General features: G+C 51.5%; 1 protein-coding gene and 1 long non-coding RNA gene across 4 annotated transcripts in view; one reads left to right on the forward strand and one right to left on the reverse strand.

Annotated features, from left to right (window-relative positions):
* Positions 1 to 3,205: 3,205 nt before the first annotated feature.
* On the reverse strand, positions 3,206 to 5,157 carry LOC142871925 (uncharacterized). Its single transcript, XR_012920147.1, has 2 exons — positions 4,782 to 5,157; positions 3,206 to 3,498 (listed from the first exon to the last, which is right to left on the reverse strand). It is a non-coding gene; the product is annotated as an uncharacterized LOC142871925 (long non-coding RNA).
* Positions 5,158 to 5,314: 157 nt separating this feature from the next.
* Positions 5,315 to 14,949, forward strand: part of ST3GAL1 (ST3 beta-galactoside alpha-2,3-sialyltransferase 1) — a 92,096-nt gene continuing 82,461 nt past the window's right edge. For 2 of the 3 annotated variants that reach the window (XM_012785454.3, XM_012785453.3), the window contains exon 1: positions 5,315 to 5,640. The gene's annotated coding sequence lies outside the window, so the exon portion shown is untranslated. The remainder of the gene's footprint in view (positions 5,641 to 14,949) is intronic. The other variant, XM_012785452.3, reaches the window with a different exon arrangement.

Consider the following 14,949-nt stretch of genomic DNA (forward strand, 5'->3'; position numbering starts at 1 on the left):
GGGTGGGGGGTGGTCTCTGTTTTCTTCTCCCGTAGTTTCTTTTTCTCTTGCCTTTTCTTCAGGTCTGCATTCCTATTCCAGTTCCAACAACTCTGCAAGAATCGGTTCCTCAGGAAGCACCTCTGGGAGCACCTTCACGTCCTCCTCACCCACGCCCAGGCTAACGTCGTTTGTTGTCTCAGCCACAGCTGTGTTCATTTTTGCTACTTCCTCCTCCTTAGCACATCCTTTGAAGTCATGGGTGAACCTCGTCAGTGTCTTCTTCCAGATGTCGTTCATACACTCCTCAGTGACGTCACAGCAGGTCCAAGAAAGGTTCCTGATGCAGCCATAAATGTTGTCATTCTTCCAGAATTGCATCAGTGTCTTCTCAGTGTCTTCCTTGGCTGCAGCAATACCCCGGTCCTCCTCAGGTCATAGGCCTTAAAAGCTGCTGTAACTGCTTGATCTACTGGTTGGACCAAAGAGGTGGCGTTTGGAGGGAGAAACACCACTCTGATACCGGGATGAAGATCTCCAATAAAAGGAGGATGTGCAGAAGTGCTGTCAACAGTAAGCAAACTCTTGAAAGGGGTGTTATTCTCCAAACAGTGCTTCTCCATTGCACTGGCAGAGCAATTCAGGAGGGCATTTTGGAAGACGGGCTGGGTTATCCCTTTCTTCTTACTGCTCCTGTAGTGCACTGGCAGTGTGTGCTTACTCACAGGCTTGCAGGCACTGAAGTTCTCACCATGCCCAATCACAAAGTTTCAATCTGTAGCCTACAGCATTGCTCCCAAACAAGACTCTTATCCTGTCCTTAAAAGCCTTGAAACCCGGCATGGAACTGGCCTCCTTATGGATGAAAGTCCTTTGAGCCATGCATTTCCAGAAAAGGGAGGTTTTATTCATATTGAAAATTTGCTCTGGCAAGTAATTTTTTTCTCTGTAACCAAAGATTCTTCAGTGGCCTTCACATCAGCACTCACAGACTCTTCACTCACTTTCACATTATATGATGAATAATGACCCTTGAATTGTTTGAGCTGCTCGGAGCTAGCAGTAAATTCAACATCATAGTTGGATCTGGCCTTTTCTTGCCACATTTCAACCTTTTTGCTTTGGCCCCGATCATCATGGTGCTAAGAGGCATACATGTCCCTGTCTGGTCTTTAATCCAGGCCATAAGAACTTCCTCTCTGACACAGGTCCTTCTATATGTCTGTTGCCTTCAGTGAAGCAGATCCTTTCAGCTTTGTCCTTGTTCCAGCTCTTAGCTAAGGTGGAGCGGGACCTGCCTGCCCAGTGTGCGATAACCACCTCTGGTTTTCCACCTTTGTAGTCCTCAGTAATTTTTAATTTAGTTTGCAGCTCAATCATTTGAATTGGCCTCTTGCTGGCGACCGAGGCTGTGGATTTTGCATGCTTAGGGGCCATCGTGAACAGAACACAAGATTAAATCAAGCACAAGGGAAAATGATGCCATCAAGACGTGGGTAAACATGAGATGTACGAGGCTGCTGCTGGTGTTACACGGGATACTGTTTTACAGTAAACTAACTCCTGGCCCCAAGCAATCCTCCCTCCTGGGCCTCCCAAAGTGCTGGGATTACAGGCGTGAGCCACCATGCCTGGCCAAGCCCCGTTATGATCTTATGGGACCACTGTCATACATGTCATCCATCTTTAATCAAAACATATGTGGCACATGACTATATATGTAAGAGTGTAGACTGTATGAGTCCTGCTAAACAGATCCGCTAACTCCAGTGCCGACTAAGACTCTCACGGTCGAGAGGGGCTTAAGGGCCATGTCTCCTATATTCCTTCAAATGCAAACTCTCCTGAAGGCTCTCCCTCTACACAGTCACCTGTGGAGGAGTCTCATGTTGCCTGGGAAGTCTATTCAGTGTTGGCTAGGTGACCCATGACCCAGAGGATGAGGCCAGGCAATCAGATTCCTCTCCTGGAAAAATTAAGACACCAAGTGGATCAACAGTAGGAAGTGAAACTAAAAGGGTTGTTTCCACAGTTGTCAGGATATAGAGGCTGGAGCCACAAACATGAAGAAAACTTTAGGGTAGATTCCAGGATTTAACAGAGGAAGCCTGTGGGCAGGGATAGAATAGAGGAGGAGGGGTGGGGGGTGGGGTGGGGAGAGTGTGTAAGTGTTGTGGGGGAGGAGAAAGAGAGACATAGAGATGGGATTTCTAGCTTCCGTGTTCGGCTCTGGTCTGCACATCCCTAAATTAAACAGCTTTTTTTCTAAGGCAATCTGAACAAGTTCCTCACAATCCCAAGAGCTCTAAGTAAAACACTGTTCAAAACACAAAATGCCACATGCCCAGCACCTCTGAACTTGCCTCTGACAAGCAAGGCAGCCCTTTCATTTTCTGCACAATCACCGAAATGGGATCAGAACCCATTAGGATCTTTCCACTCCGCCGTGCCAAGAAAGGGGGTAGAAAAAGGATGAAATCAATTTCCTTAACCATCATTACTAAGAGCTTTTCTGGTGCTCTGAAAACGTGGGAGGTGGCAGTGAGCACTAAATCAATGTCAGCCCTCCCGGGGGACCCACCGTGCAGACACTCCCAGTAATGACTACTACCCGTTGTTCTCTGGCAGGGCTGTTGGGAGACACACTCGGCCTGACAAAGAGGAATGCATGCACACACCTGTGACACATAGTCCCCAGATCTGGGCTCTGGGAACAATCCTTAAAGCAGTCTGGGTGGCAAGAGTGCTGCTTGCATGAAATGTTGCAAATCCAGAAAAAAAGGGAGAGGGAGAGAGGTAGTCTATGATACCTGGGAAGAAACATGTTGTGACAGAAAGGAAGTGGAGCTTGGAGAAAAGGCCTTACCTGGGTTAACCTATCAGAAACTGAGAAAAGATGTATCTAATATACAACATTTTATATAGATAATGGGATGACTTATGCATGTTTCACCAGTGCCACTTAATAAGGGATTTCCAGTTCACAATGGAATCATCCAGAGTAAATGCCAATAACCTAGAGCGGAAACTGAACTGCTTTTGGCCCTTGGCTGCAAAGTGCAACATCTGGATGACCTGGGGCTACTACTTAGCTTGCCTAATCTGATCCTCTTTCCAAAGAATCTACTAGGATAGAGTGGCATAGTGTCATATTAGCATAGCATTTTCTATTTTTCAAAGTACTTTCCCATATATTATTTTATTTGATCCATGCAATAAACAACACTTCTTTTATCAATTCAATCAGTAACTCTTTATTGAGCATCTAATACGTAACCAGCAGCAAGACAGGTGCATTCCCTGCCCACAGCAAGCTTAGCCGCAAATCAAGGGACAGTCACTGGATACACAATCGTGTATCGATGGGCACCAGAGTCGGCTGTCCCTAGAACAGCTGGATGATGACTGTTGTATTTCAGATGATGAAGTGGGCTTGGATGATGCTCCGACCCAACCTCCAGGTGCTAAAAGCCTGAGTGGTCCAGGTTAGAAGGTTCCCTTTGCTGGAAGACGCTGCCACTGGAAAGGACAGCAACTGATGCTCTTAGAGCTCTCTGCTCCCCTCCTCCCACACATGTAAGCATCTGGTAAGGCCAGGTGCAGTGACCCAGAGTTTCAGAAAGAGCAAAGCCCACTGGCTGCTTCCAGGCAAGCCAAACAGTAACAAAACCCAACAAGGTCAGGCAAGAGGTCTCAGAGCTGGTCATGAAACACTCAAAACTTTTCTCTCTACCTCCTGGAGGGCAGAAAACTTAGCCAGGCTGTAGGCCCCCCGAAAAGGCAGATCAATATGCTTTTTGTTTTATTGTTTCTTTCTGGCTTTTTTCCCCTCCTGATGTGTTTTGCACGTCTCTATTCCTCTTTTCCTTCCCTTTCTAGTAGTTAATTTTCTCATTCTCCCTTCTCCCCCTTTTAAAAATTGGTTTCTCTTCTACTTCTCTGAAAATCTCTCCTTTTCTCTCCCAAGTCCCTGAAATCTTCCCCCAGCCTCTAGGGTCGGCCTCCTTCCTCCAGGAGGCAGGGGCCCGGCGCCCGGAAGCGCATCATCTGCACAGCTAACTTTGCACACTGACTGTATGCTAATACAGCTCTAAAGGTTCTAAGGGTATGAATTCACTTAATCATCACAACAACCTTGGCAGATAGACACTTACTAGGCCCTTTCTCAGAGATGAGGAAACTGAGGCACAGAGCTACCCAAGGGATTCAGTAACCAGCCCAAGATCACACACCGATGAGTGTGACCCAGAAACCTGATCCTGCCAGCCCTGGTCTGAATCCCTCTATACAGCGACCCCGGGAGAATGCTCGGCCAGGGAGCGATCCAGCTCCTCCACTGCAAGAGGCTGAGCTCTCCCACTGCAGCACTGGGAGCTGGAAGGGCGCACTTGACCCCATAGGCCAGGCTGTGCCTTTTTCCTCTTAACACAGAAAAGTTGCGAAAGAGGCAGTTCCAGTAAGGGGATAAGAGCAACCAGATTGACACGACTTGTGTACAGCATTCAGCATCCAGATCTGCACTCTGCAAAGTTAAGTCTCCACCGCCGCCGCTTTCCCTCTACAAGAGGGAAGGCTAAATAACTGCAAACCCCCAGCCCCAGCTCCAGGCCGCCCTGGGGCCGGCCCGGCTCGGACCGCGCTGCGGCCTCTGCATCTGCGAGGAAAACACAGCGGCGGGCACGCGAGCCAGGGCCAAGGCCGGGCCGGCCGCGGTGCCCAGCTCTGCGGCTCCGAACCGCCGGACCGGCCTCACGAGTCCCCCAGCCCTGCCACGCTCCTCCCTTCCCCTTCCTGAATCCCACCTCGAGTCCCGCGCCCTCAGAGCAAGTCGCGGGCTCTGCCCCGTCGCCGGCAGGGGGAAGGGCCCCTTCTCGCCACCGCGCACCCGACTCGGGCTCTCTTGGGCACCGCCACGTCCTCTCGGTGCGTGCCCGTCTTCTCCTTCCTGTGGCTGACCCCAGGGGCCCCGGGTGGCCGGGCGCTCTTTCTTAACCTCGCCAGCTTGCAGGCGGAGGTCCAGGCGCGGGGAGGCACGGAGCTGTCCCCGCAGAGCCGCTCTCGGGGCGGCGATCCGATCCCCGCGCAGCCACTGCCGCCGCCCGCGTCACCCTGGCCCGGCCCCAGCCGAGCCCGCCGCGGTCCACGTGGCTCGGCGGAGCTACACGGGGCTGGCAGGAAGCCCCAAGCTAGGGGAAAGCCGAGCCCCGGCGGGGGGAGGAGGCGGGGAGCGCGGCCCGGGGGCGGGCGCTGGGCGGAGGAAGGGGAGGGCCGCGCCGTGGAGGCGTCCGCCGGCTCCGGCGCGCCCCGGCTCCGGGCCCTGGCCTGCCAGGGAAGGTGGCCCCTCCCCGGTCGCCCCGCCTCCCGCTCCCGTTACACCCGGGGGAAGGTGTTCCCGAGACCGCTCCCATCCTCACCCCGCCTCCCGCGTCCCCGGCTCCAGCCTCCGCCGGCGGAGCCCACTATGCCAGACAGTTTCGACACTTTGCAAAGACAAAGAGCCCTAGACCGGAGGGAGGAGGAAGAGGAGGAAGAAGAGGAGAGAGAGAAGGAAGAGGCGATGTGAGCTAGGAAGGGGGCGAGGGTGAGGAACACCCCCTCCGGATTCTCCTCCGACCCCCCTCATGCCCAAATCCCGGAAACTCCAGCGTGTCTCCAGCCGCGGTGAGTGCGAGCGCGGAGCCGAACCTGCTGGGGCGCGCGGGGGCCGCGTCCACCGGAGTTGGGGCCGGGCAGTTTCGTGTGTGTTCTCCGAGTGGAGGGTGACTGTCCGGACCCGGGAACAGAAGGGATGGGGAGGGACTAGGAGGGTGTGACAGTGGAGGTGAGACTGAGGACCCCAGGCGCCAGAGGGAAGACTCACGTAGGGAGACCCCTTCCCTAGCCAGGCGACCACCGGTTCTGTGGGAGCGAAGGAAGGTCGGGAGGAGGTTCTGGCTGGGGATCTCCAGCCGTTAACTGGGGAGCTGCCTGGAGCGCAGCGGGGAGCCTACGCCGCGTCTGGGCAGCGGTTACCGAGCGGCCCCGGTGACTTTGCACCCAGCGCCGGGCTGGGGTCTCCCGGTGGGGGGAGAAGACCACACTGGGCGGCGCGGCTTAGGCGCTCTCGAGCGGAGTCGGGGTCACGGGCTGGAACACTGCAGAGGCCGCCGACGATCCCGACCAGCGGTCGCGGGACGTCGTCCGGATCTAGTCTCCCAGTCCGCCGCGAGCAGGCGCAGACCCGGGTTGTGGCTGTCGGCTCCGGGGACGCCTCTAGCCCGCGCTGCTCCGGATCTGCGGAGAAGTTGGCTCCTGGGATGGGGCAGCAGGACGCGGCGTGGTGGGCAGTGGGGGTTCGGGTGGGCATAGGGGAGCACCGAGGGGAGTGGTGTCAGCGGCAGCTCCCAACTCCCCACTCCCGAGTCCGCCCCAGTCCCGTTAGGCGCCCCAGCTGCGGAGAAATAATCTGACAAAAGTTAGCAACTTGTCCGCGTCTCTCGCGTGTGTGACCCGCACGGGACAGGGCCGCCCCTTCGGGGAGCGCGCGAGGGCGGGCAGCTGTTACACTGGGGCAGGGTGCCCTGGTAGGGGTACAGCTAGTTTGGAATCGGGACGGTGGCGCAACTTTCAGCTCCTCCTTTCTCTGAGCATGACCTTGCGGGAGGAAGCGCGGCTGAACTTGAGATGGGGTTGAGGCTGCGCTGGAGCTTGGCACAGGGACGCCCAGACGCTGTTTCGCTTTGCCCTGCGGCCGTGTCTCTGTCCGGACCGTCCGGGTTCTGTCCGTCTGCGGGAGCTTTGAGTCTCTCTTAGCCCCAGCCCTGCTGGAGTCGGGCTTTGGGGCGCGCTTGGCTAAGGCACACGTGCGTACCTAGAAGCGCGCAAAGGGTGGGGGCTGGGCAGGTCCCTGCGTCTCCTGGACCTGGCGAGCCCCGCCAAGGGAGACAGCCGTGACCCTGGGGTCAGGGACTAACTTGCCGGCCACATCTGGCATTCGCCTGGCTTTCACAGGTTTGTGTGTTGGGAGCATTGACCTCACCCCGACTTGACTTATCCGTGTCGCGACTTCCCCAGGCCCGGCGAATTTGTGACTGTATGGTTCCCCAGGGAGACAGCGAGCGCCCACCCCTGCTCTGCGGCTGGGCTGGGTGTGTGTGGCGAGAGGCAGAGATGGGCCGAGGGGAAACGGGCTGAGCGGGGAACGAGGCTGTCCAGACGTCTCCACTGCTCCTGGCACGTAGTAGGTGCCAATGCCCTGTTCCTTGCCCAGGCGTTAAGATGGAAGGTGTTGGTAGGGCCAGGACGCCCACCTTTCCCCTTCCCCTTTCTACTGCTGAATTCAAATTTACCTACTCGGTCGAGCCCTTTCGGCTTCTGGACGTGCCTTGAGGACCTACTACGTGTCGCTTTCTTTCTGTCGTGTTCCTAGAAGCTGCGGGCTCAGCCCCCCTGGTTTTCTTTCCCGGGTGCTGCCCGAAAGCGCCCCGAGGCTCGAAAAGGCAAGGCGCACTGCCCCCTGCTGGCTGCTGTGGGAACTGCCGCGTGGCTGCGCGGCAGGGAAGGGGCGCCTTGTGCCTTGTGTCACCCAGTGCGCCTCCTGGCACCTCCCCTTCCTGCCCCAAACACCCTGGCCCAGGCCATTTTCTGAAATCCAGTTAGTGGCTGAAATGACTGATCTGAGTTCACCAATTCCTGCCCCCTGCTTCCAGCCAGATCTGGGTGCGGTGTGGGGTCTCTTCCGGTCTCCCATCATCTGTCTCAGTCTCTCCTACTTTGGCCGTGAGACTTAACCTCTCAGTTTCCATGTCTGCTAAATGGGGCCATTACTACTATCTCCAAAATACGTTCTGCAGAACAGAAAATTCTGTGACTATAATACATATAATTATGTGGGATATATACATAGGTTCACATATATATATGGGTGTATGTCTGTACCCATATACCCTGACTTTAGGTCTGAGGGGAAGGTGTTCCATCGTACAGTTTTTGCTGAGTAAATAAATGAAAGGTTGAATAGAGAGCTCCTTCCCCTACCTTTCGGAAATCCCACAAGCCCTGAAATGTGCTTTGCCTGCATTTTGCTGGGTCTGCATTTGCTGTCTAGGTGGTACAGTTGGGCAAGGCTGGGGTGGGTGGTTGAGCAGGGTCTTCCTGTACCTCCCTGGCTGGCAGGCCTTAGAATCTCACCAGAGTGAGAGAGAAAAACAGGAAGTGTTGGAGGAAGTGATAGCAGAGGGTTTCTTTAGAGGGTGTGGATTCTGCACTTCCTAGCTCTGCAGCAGCAGGCAGAGCTAACTTCTACGCAGCGTTCTTGTGAACTGCAGACAGGGCTGTGCTCTGATGTGGAGGCTCAGGCTGGCCACTGCCCCAGCTGGGCTCACCAGTATTCCTCCTGATGTTTGGGGACCTCCACAGAATTGGCTGTCACTGATACCGGAGCCTTTGGCCCCCCTGCTCTGGGGGAACGGAGTCATCTATGGGCTTGGATCCAGGGTCTGGATCTCTCCTCCTCCTCCTCACCAAGCAGCCCCCCAAGCCAGGACACCGCCCTAACAGCAAGCAGTTGGCAGTCCCCCAGGATGGGGCCTCTCAAATATGTGACTCTTTGAACATCCTGGTTAGTTAACCTTGCTTGAGTCAGTTCCTGTCTAAAGGGTTGCTGACTCAAAGGATTTGTATTTGGACAGGGCTTTGCCGCATGGGATCTAACCTTAACCCTCACCCCAGGTCCCCTCCCACACCACAAAAAGCAACCAGGAAAGCACAAAATAAAGGCCCCCAGTCATCTTGTAAAGGCTTCCCAGTGAGTCTTGTATGCATGTGTGCACGCTCCACAGGCTCGTGGAAGAGCTGGCTTGGTCACAAAGAATTCTAGAATAAGACTTACGTGCAGCTTTGTTCAGTGGTGTAGCCTGTGTGCAGACTTCACCACGTCCCCTCGCAGACTGAGCGTCTGAGAGCTCTTTTACGCTCTACTTTGCTCACAGGAGCCCAGACCAGGGCCCGAGAGAGGTTGCATTTGAGTCCCAGTGGCAGTGCTAAATTAATTTGCAGCTCGGCACCCTGCTATTTCAGGCTCTGGGTCTCAGTTTCACCCTGCAAAATGAGAGGCTTTGGAGTTCTGACAGTCGCCTTGGGTCCATTAAAGCTTTTCTTTGTGAAGACAGCCCCCACCTCATTTATGTTTGCTACAGTCAGCACCACCCCCAAAACCCTCCTGGCATCATAGACAGCCCTGATCGAGGGAGGCGGGACTGTCCACCAACCCGTGCCCAGGGCATCTTCCCTCTCTCTCTCACAGAGCGGGTCAGGGCCGTTGGGAGCCCCCACTCACTTGGCAAAGTCGTTTTCCAGAACTTGTAGATTTTGAAAGATGGCCCAGGAGTTTCAGATTCTGAGGTCTGAAACCTGGTAGAGCTGAGGTGACATCTCTGGGGACTCCCAAATGATGCGTATTGCAGAGAGGGACCATGGTGACCTTGCCAGGGCCTGTTCCCATCTACAAGCTGAAAATGACCTTAGAAATAACTGCATTCAACCCTTTCACTTCGATGCAAAAATACCGAGACTCAAAGGGGAAGTCATTGGACTATAAAGTCTAGGTTCTACTGGTTATTTGGTTTTGTTGGTGGTGGTGGTAGCTGGATTGTTTTGATTTTCATTTGAGCCTGAAATGATATTCCAGGGCACCATGCAAGGTGCTAAGGTACAGAGAGGGAAGAACACATGGTCCTTGTCTCTTGCTGTCCCAGAGACTGCAGGACATACAGTGTGTGGCATATAGAAATACACATGTGCTGAAAGAGGATGGGCAAGTTTCCCTCCACCTTGAGGGACCCACAGAAGGATTCACTGACAAAGCGTTAGGTTTCTGGGGTCTTCTAGAGATGAGCTAGGCTGTAGCAGAGCAAAGTTATCTTCTTGAATGCATGTGATATCAAAGTGTCTCGCACACCCTTGGTGGGCAAGAAAAATAAAGTAAAATAAAATAACATATTGGCCACAAACCTTTTCTGCATGGTTCTGAAGAGGTGAGGGGACAGGGCATTTTAGAGGCTTAGTACTTTGGCCACTTTCCTTCCAGAAGTCCTGATCTCTGGTTTGTTTGCCTGGGACAATTGTCACCTCCCAGCCAGCCTGCAGGTCCTTACACTATATGAGCCTCCAAGCATTAGTGGTTGCATATAGAACAGTGGCTGCTTTGCATTTGCTTTAAGAAATAAAACCTAATGCTTTGTTTTTAGTGCTTGTCCTGGTACTTTATCTCAGATTTCAGTAGCTGATTTGGGAGGGTGGAGTTAAATGGCATAGCAGGCAGGGGGTGGGAGAAAGTGTCCAGGTTTCCAAGGGGGATGCCACTGCCGGCCAGCTGTGTGAGCTCTGGCGTGCATGTGGGTGATCACCCCTGGGAGTCAGGGGCCCTGGGAGGCATAAAGGAGAGGAGGACATAGGAGTCCCAGAGCTCCGGATTCCAGCTGCATACGTCTGTTTATAAGAGTAAGTGGCTGATTGCTTGGAGCACTCCAAGAGCAGAGCCTGTGTGGAATGAAGAAGTTGACTACTGAGGTTGGAAAGTTTTGGAAAGCTCCTAGAAACATGAGGAGGCTGATTTTAATAGAAAATGGTTTGTTAATGACCTCCCTGGAAGAAGCAAGGCCTGCATTGGAATAGCATGCTTCTCTTCTTCTTATGTGTTGTATAAAACTTTTACTTGCTTTTCCCTTAGGACAGGACACAGAATTACTAGCTAGCCAGGGCTGTGGCCTAAGAAGCTGCCCAAAGTGCTGTTTCCAGGAGCAGGGACATGGAGTGCCCAGCACTGTGAGGCCAGGTGACCTTGACGGAGCCTTTCCTATGTGGCCTCACTGGTCAGCAGGGTGGGACTTGCTTCATAGTCCAAGGCCCCTGGAGTGGACTCAGTCTGCTGTGGGTAAGGCCTGCGACAACTGTTCAAGAGGTCCTGGTGTCAGGATGTTTCCTAGAGTCAGGGAAAACCCTGGCCTGGGACTCAGAACTCCTGGGTCCTGGCCCTGGTTTCGTCCTGTCTGCTCCTGGCCGTGGACCTTGGGTGCACCCCTTAACCTCTTTGACCCTCCACGTCCTCAACTAGGAGATGCCAAAATAAATTCCCACTCTGCCTCTATCATGGGAGACCTGGGAGGAGCCCACAGAATGAGGCATGTGAACATGCCTTGTTGATAATTAGTTTGGTAGCATTTACTTTTTTATTAAATACTTAGTGTATGTCCAGCAGTGACAAGTGTTTTAAACATTTTACCAGTCTGGGTGCCAGCAGGAAATGTTGAATGGAGAGTTTAATGAAAGGGTGTTTGTCTCCAGAGATGGGAGCAGCGTTTAGGGAGATCAGCGAGGAATGCCACAGTACTTGGGCCCTGTTATTGTCACTGGGAGGAGAGGTGCCAGGAGGGGTGGGCTGGGTTGGGGAGGCAGGCATCTTCCAGAAGCCTCTGGAAGAGAGACCACGATTCAGCGGCAGGGGAGGAACCAGTAAGATGAACCCGCCATCTTGCCCTGGTCTGGCGTTCTCTGCACAATCCAACACCACCAAGCACTGAGCCCACCCAGCAGCCAGGGCCAGGAGCACCTTGATAGAGCACCCCAGGATAGGGCAGGTGGAGGAGGTCACATACACCTGTGGGTTTCATTTGATTCTGCAGTACTTATGGGTGGGGATGAGAAGGGGTGGGCAGGGTACAAGATTCCCAGGGGAGAAGCCCCAGAAACTGGAGGGTAACTCCCTAGGTAACCCCCTAGCCTAAGGCCACACAGATGGTAGAAGCCTAAATTTTAGCCCTTCGTGCTCTTTGGCCCCTAGTAAAATAAATGCATGTAAGATATTATTAATACCCTTAAATTGTTATTAGTAGCATCTTAATGAGAAGCATAATAGCCTAAGTATTAAGGGCTGCCTGGGTTTCAGTTGAGGTTTATTACTTATTACCCAGGGATCGAATTACTTACCTCTTCTTTGTCTCAATTTCCTCTTTTGTCATGAGGTTATTCTTTGTATAGTTGATGTGAAAAATAAGTTTATTCATTAAGGAATTTAGTAGAGGTCCTGGCATATAAAAATCTCTTAACAGATGTTAGTTTTTATTCCTGAGAAGGCTGAGACTCAGACAGGGTGGTGTGGGGGTGGGTTGTGCTCCAAGATGGCCTTTTAGCCTATTAAGTATTCAAATAATATTATTTGAACGTTTGTGTGTTAAAAGTTTCTTTCTTCCAATTATTCTGGGCGTTTGGGGGTCGTTACTTCTGACTCTGTGTGTATTTTTTGCCCCTCTCCTCTAAAATACATGAAAGTGCCAAGGGACAAAATTACAACAAATTTAAAGATCTCAATAGGCTTTCTTGTGATTCTAGAATCAGGCAACACTTCGTTCCATAGAGTGAGTTTTCCAGTGACCTGAGCAGAGGAGGTTGGCTTTACAGAGATGGGCGAGGAAATCAGAGGCAAAGAACCAAGAGTGTGTTGGTTACTTTTAAACAGAACAATAGACAAATAGCTGATTAGTTAGTGTTGGCTTACTTCAGAAGGCTAACTTTTTTGTGTGAGGATTAAAGCAGAGGGAACTTTATCATCCTGCCGATTAAAGATTTAATCTGGCCTATTTGGGAAATTGACTGTTATCTCTCTCCTGATTTCTAGGAAGTCAGATAACAACTTAGTTTGGGTTTGGTGACTCACAACGTTAGCATGGGTGACTCCATCTTGCTTTTTAGTCTCATCTTTTGGGCCTACTGCAGAAACTTACTTCCAAAACAGTGGCCTTTTATAATTTTTATTTAACAAAGTTTATCTAACCATCTAGATTCTGAAGCCCTTCAGGGAATATAAAATAGGAATTAAAAATTACTTACAATAATTCAGAAAAAATGAGAAGAAAAGAACATTAGTTCCAAGTTATTTGGCAAAATTAAAAAGGGGGTTTCAAATGACTTTTGAAAAGTCCACATTTGGGTGTACAAAGAAAGTACTTTCTCTGAGTTTCATTAGCTACATTAAAAAAAAAAAATCAAGCCCAAATAGATAGCACTGTAATAGATTTTGCTACATTAAAAAAAATCCATTTGAATCTACAATGAACTAAGAGACAGGAGTGGCCAAAAATTCCCTTCATGCATATTTACTTAGTAGAGAGTTCTTGAGAAAAACCCAACCGAAAAAACCCAACCAAAGCAAACCTAGCTACTTCTCTAACTGAGAGGGTAGAATGACTTCAAAATATTGTTTCATGCTCAAAAAGCCTAAAACAACTCCACATGAAAAACAGAAGTCTGTCTAATTGGGTATTTACCTTTTCAGAAATAAAAGGCTCAGTGGGAAAAAAAGAAAAAGAATCCGGACTTTTTCCTTAGATTCCTAGAAGATTGGACTGGAGCCCTAAATAAATCTCCTGAATGTCTTTGGCCAAGTAATGAAGAGACTCAGTCCTCCCCTTTCTCTCCCTTTAATCTACGGGAGCCCTAATAAGGCCAGAGAACTCCGAGGGGTCTACAATAAGTCAACCGACAGTGTTCACACAGTTATCTGTGTGCTAGACTGGGATGCGGGTCTTCCTTATTTTGCAGATAAAGACATGGATTCAGAGGGGGAAGTGACTTACCAAAGTCACATGGGCTCTGCAACCAGATCTTCTGTGTGCCTGAAATTACCGTCATACTCCATGGGTCATTTTTGGGCAAGGAATAAGCCCACACTTTGAACAGTATAGCAGTTCCATCACCTGTCGTCCTTAGTTTACACCTTCAGAGCCTCCCCCCTTCCCATTCCAAACTGTACAGATGAGGAACAAAGCTCAGTGAGGTGAGCTGCTTGACACTAGGTCAGGTGGCTGGAAAACGGCGGATCCAGGCCTCTAAGCCTGGCAGAGCCACCTCGCTCATGCCCAGCGCCCAGCACCTTGCTGTCTCCACCTCACCTCCATGCTCCCCCTCTCCATCTGAGAACAGTGGCAGAAAACCATAAATCTAGGTCTCACCATCCTAATCAGATCCTAGAGTCAGCTTTGGAGTCAAAACTTAACCATCACAATAACATAACATAACATAACATAACATAACATAACATAACATCTCCCCATTTACAGTTCATGTAAAGCAGCTATGGATGAATTGGAACCAGAAGAAGATTTGGCCAAGGATCAGTTTAAGCTTTAGGAAGTCACAGAGCTCCATTAGCACCCATGGGACTTGGGCATGGGGCCCGTGCAAGTAGTGGAGGGCTCTATGATGAGATCCAAGTGTAGGTGCATCACGGTGGAACCTCCAGAAAGGAGCTGTCAACAAATAACTCAAGAGTAATGTTCCACATAAACCCTTTTCTCACCAGGGTGGTAGTCAACAGCAAGACACAGCAACCAGAGAGGAGGAAAAAAACCTGCAGGCAGTCTGGGAACAGGGAATCTTGCTTGCACATTTTTAGGGGGTAAACTGGTTAACTGGCAGCGGGAGAGGCTGCTCTGGGCAAACCTTGAATAAGGTTTCAAAGAAGGGAATTTCAGTTGCTAAGTTTTCCAGAAGGCTGTAAGAGTTAACTGTGCAGTGTGCACGAGAAGTTGTCCAGGTTCCGTCTGTGCAGGGCCTGTCGTGGCACCCCCGCCGTGGCCAGGCCAGGCCTCACGCTTTCCCTCTTCCCTGGTCTTTACAACAGCAATGCAAAGTGTGTGTTTTTACTTTTTTTCTATTCCCATTTTATAGATGTGGAAACTGAGACTCAGAGAGGTTAAGTCACTTAACCAAGGTTACATAGCTAGAAAGTGGCAGCACCGGAAATCTTAAGTACCCCATTTCAGTCCAGAATCCGAGACCTCGGGCACCCTGCCCTGTAATTCCCAGGGTCATCCTTTATCTCTGCCTTGGTGAGGACTCTGCAAGGGAGGGACAGCTTCTCTAAGAGGTGTAGACAGGAAGCTTGGCACACTGGGTGACTGTGCCCTCCCACGTCCTCTAGTGGCCGCGGACACG

Source organism: Microcebus murinus, chromosome 7, assembly GCF_040939455.1.
Source record: "Microcebus murinus isolate Inina chromosome 7, M.murinus_Inina_mat1.0, whole genome shotgun sequence".
Taxonomy (NCBI): Eukaryota; Metazoa; Chordata; class Mammalia; order Primates; family Cheirogaleidae; genus Microcebus; species Microcebus murinus.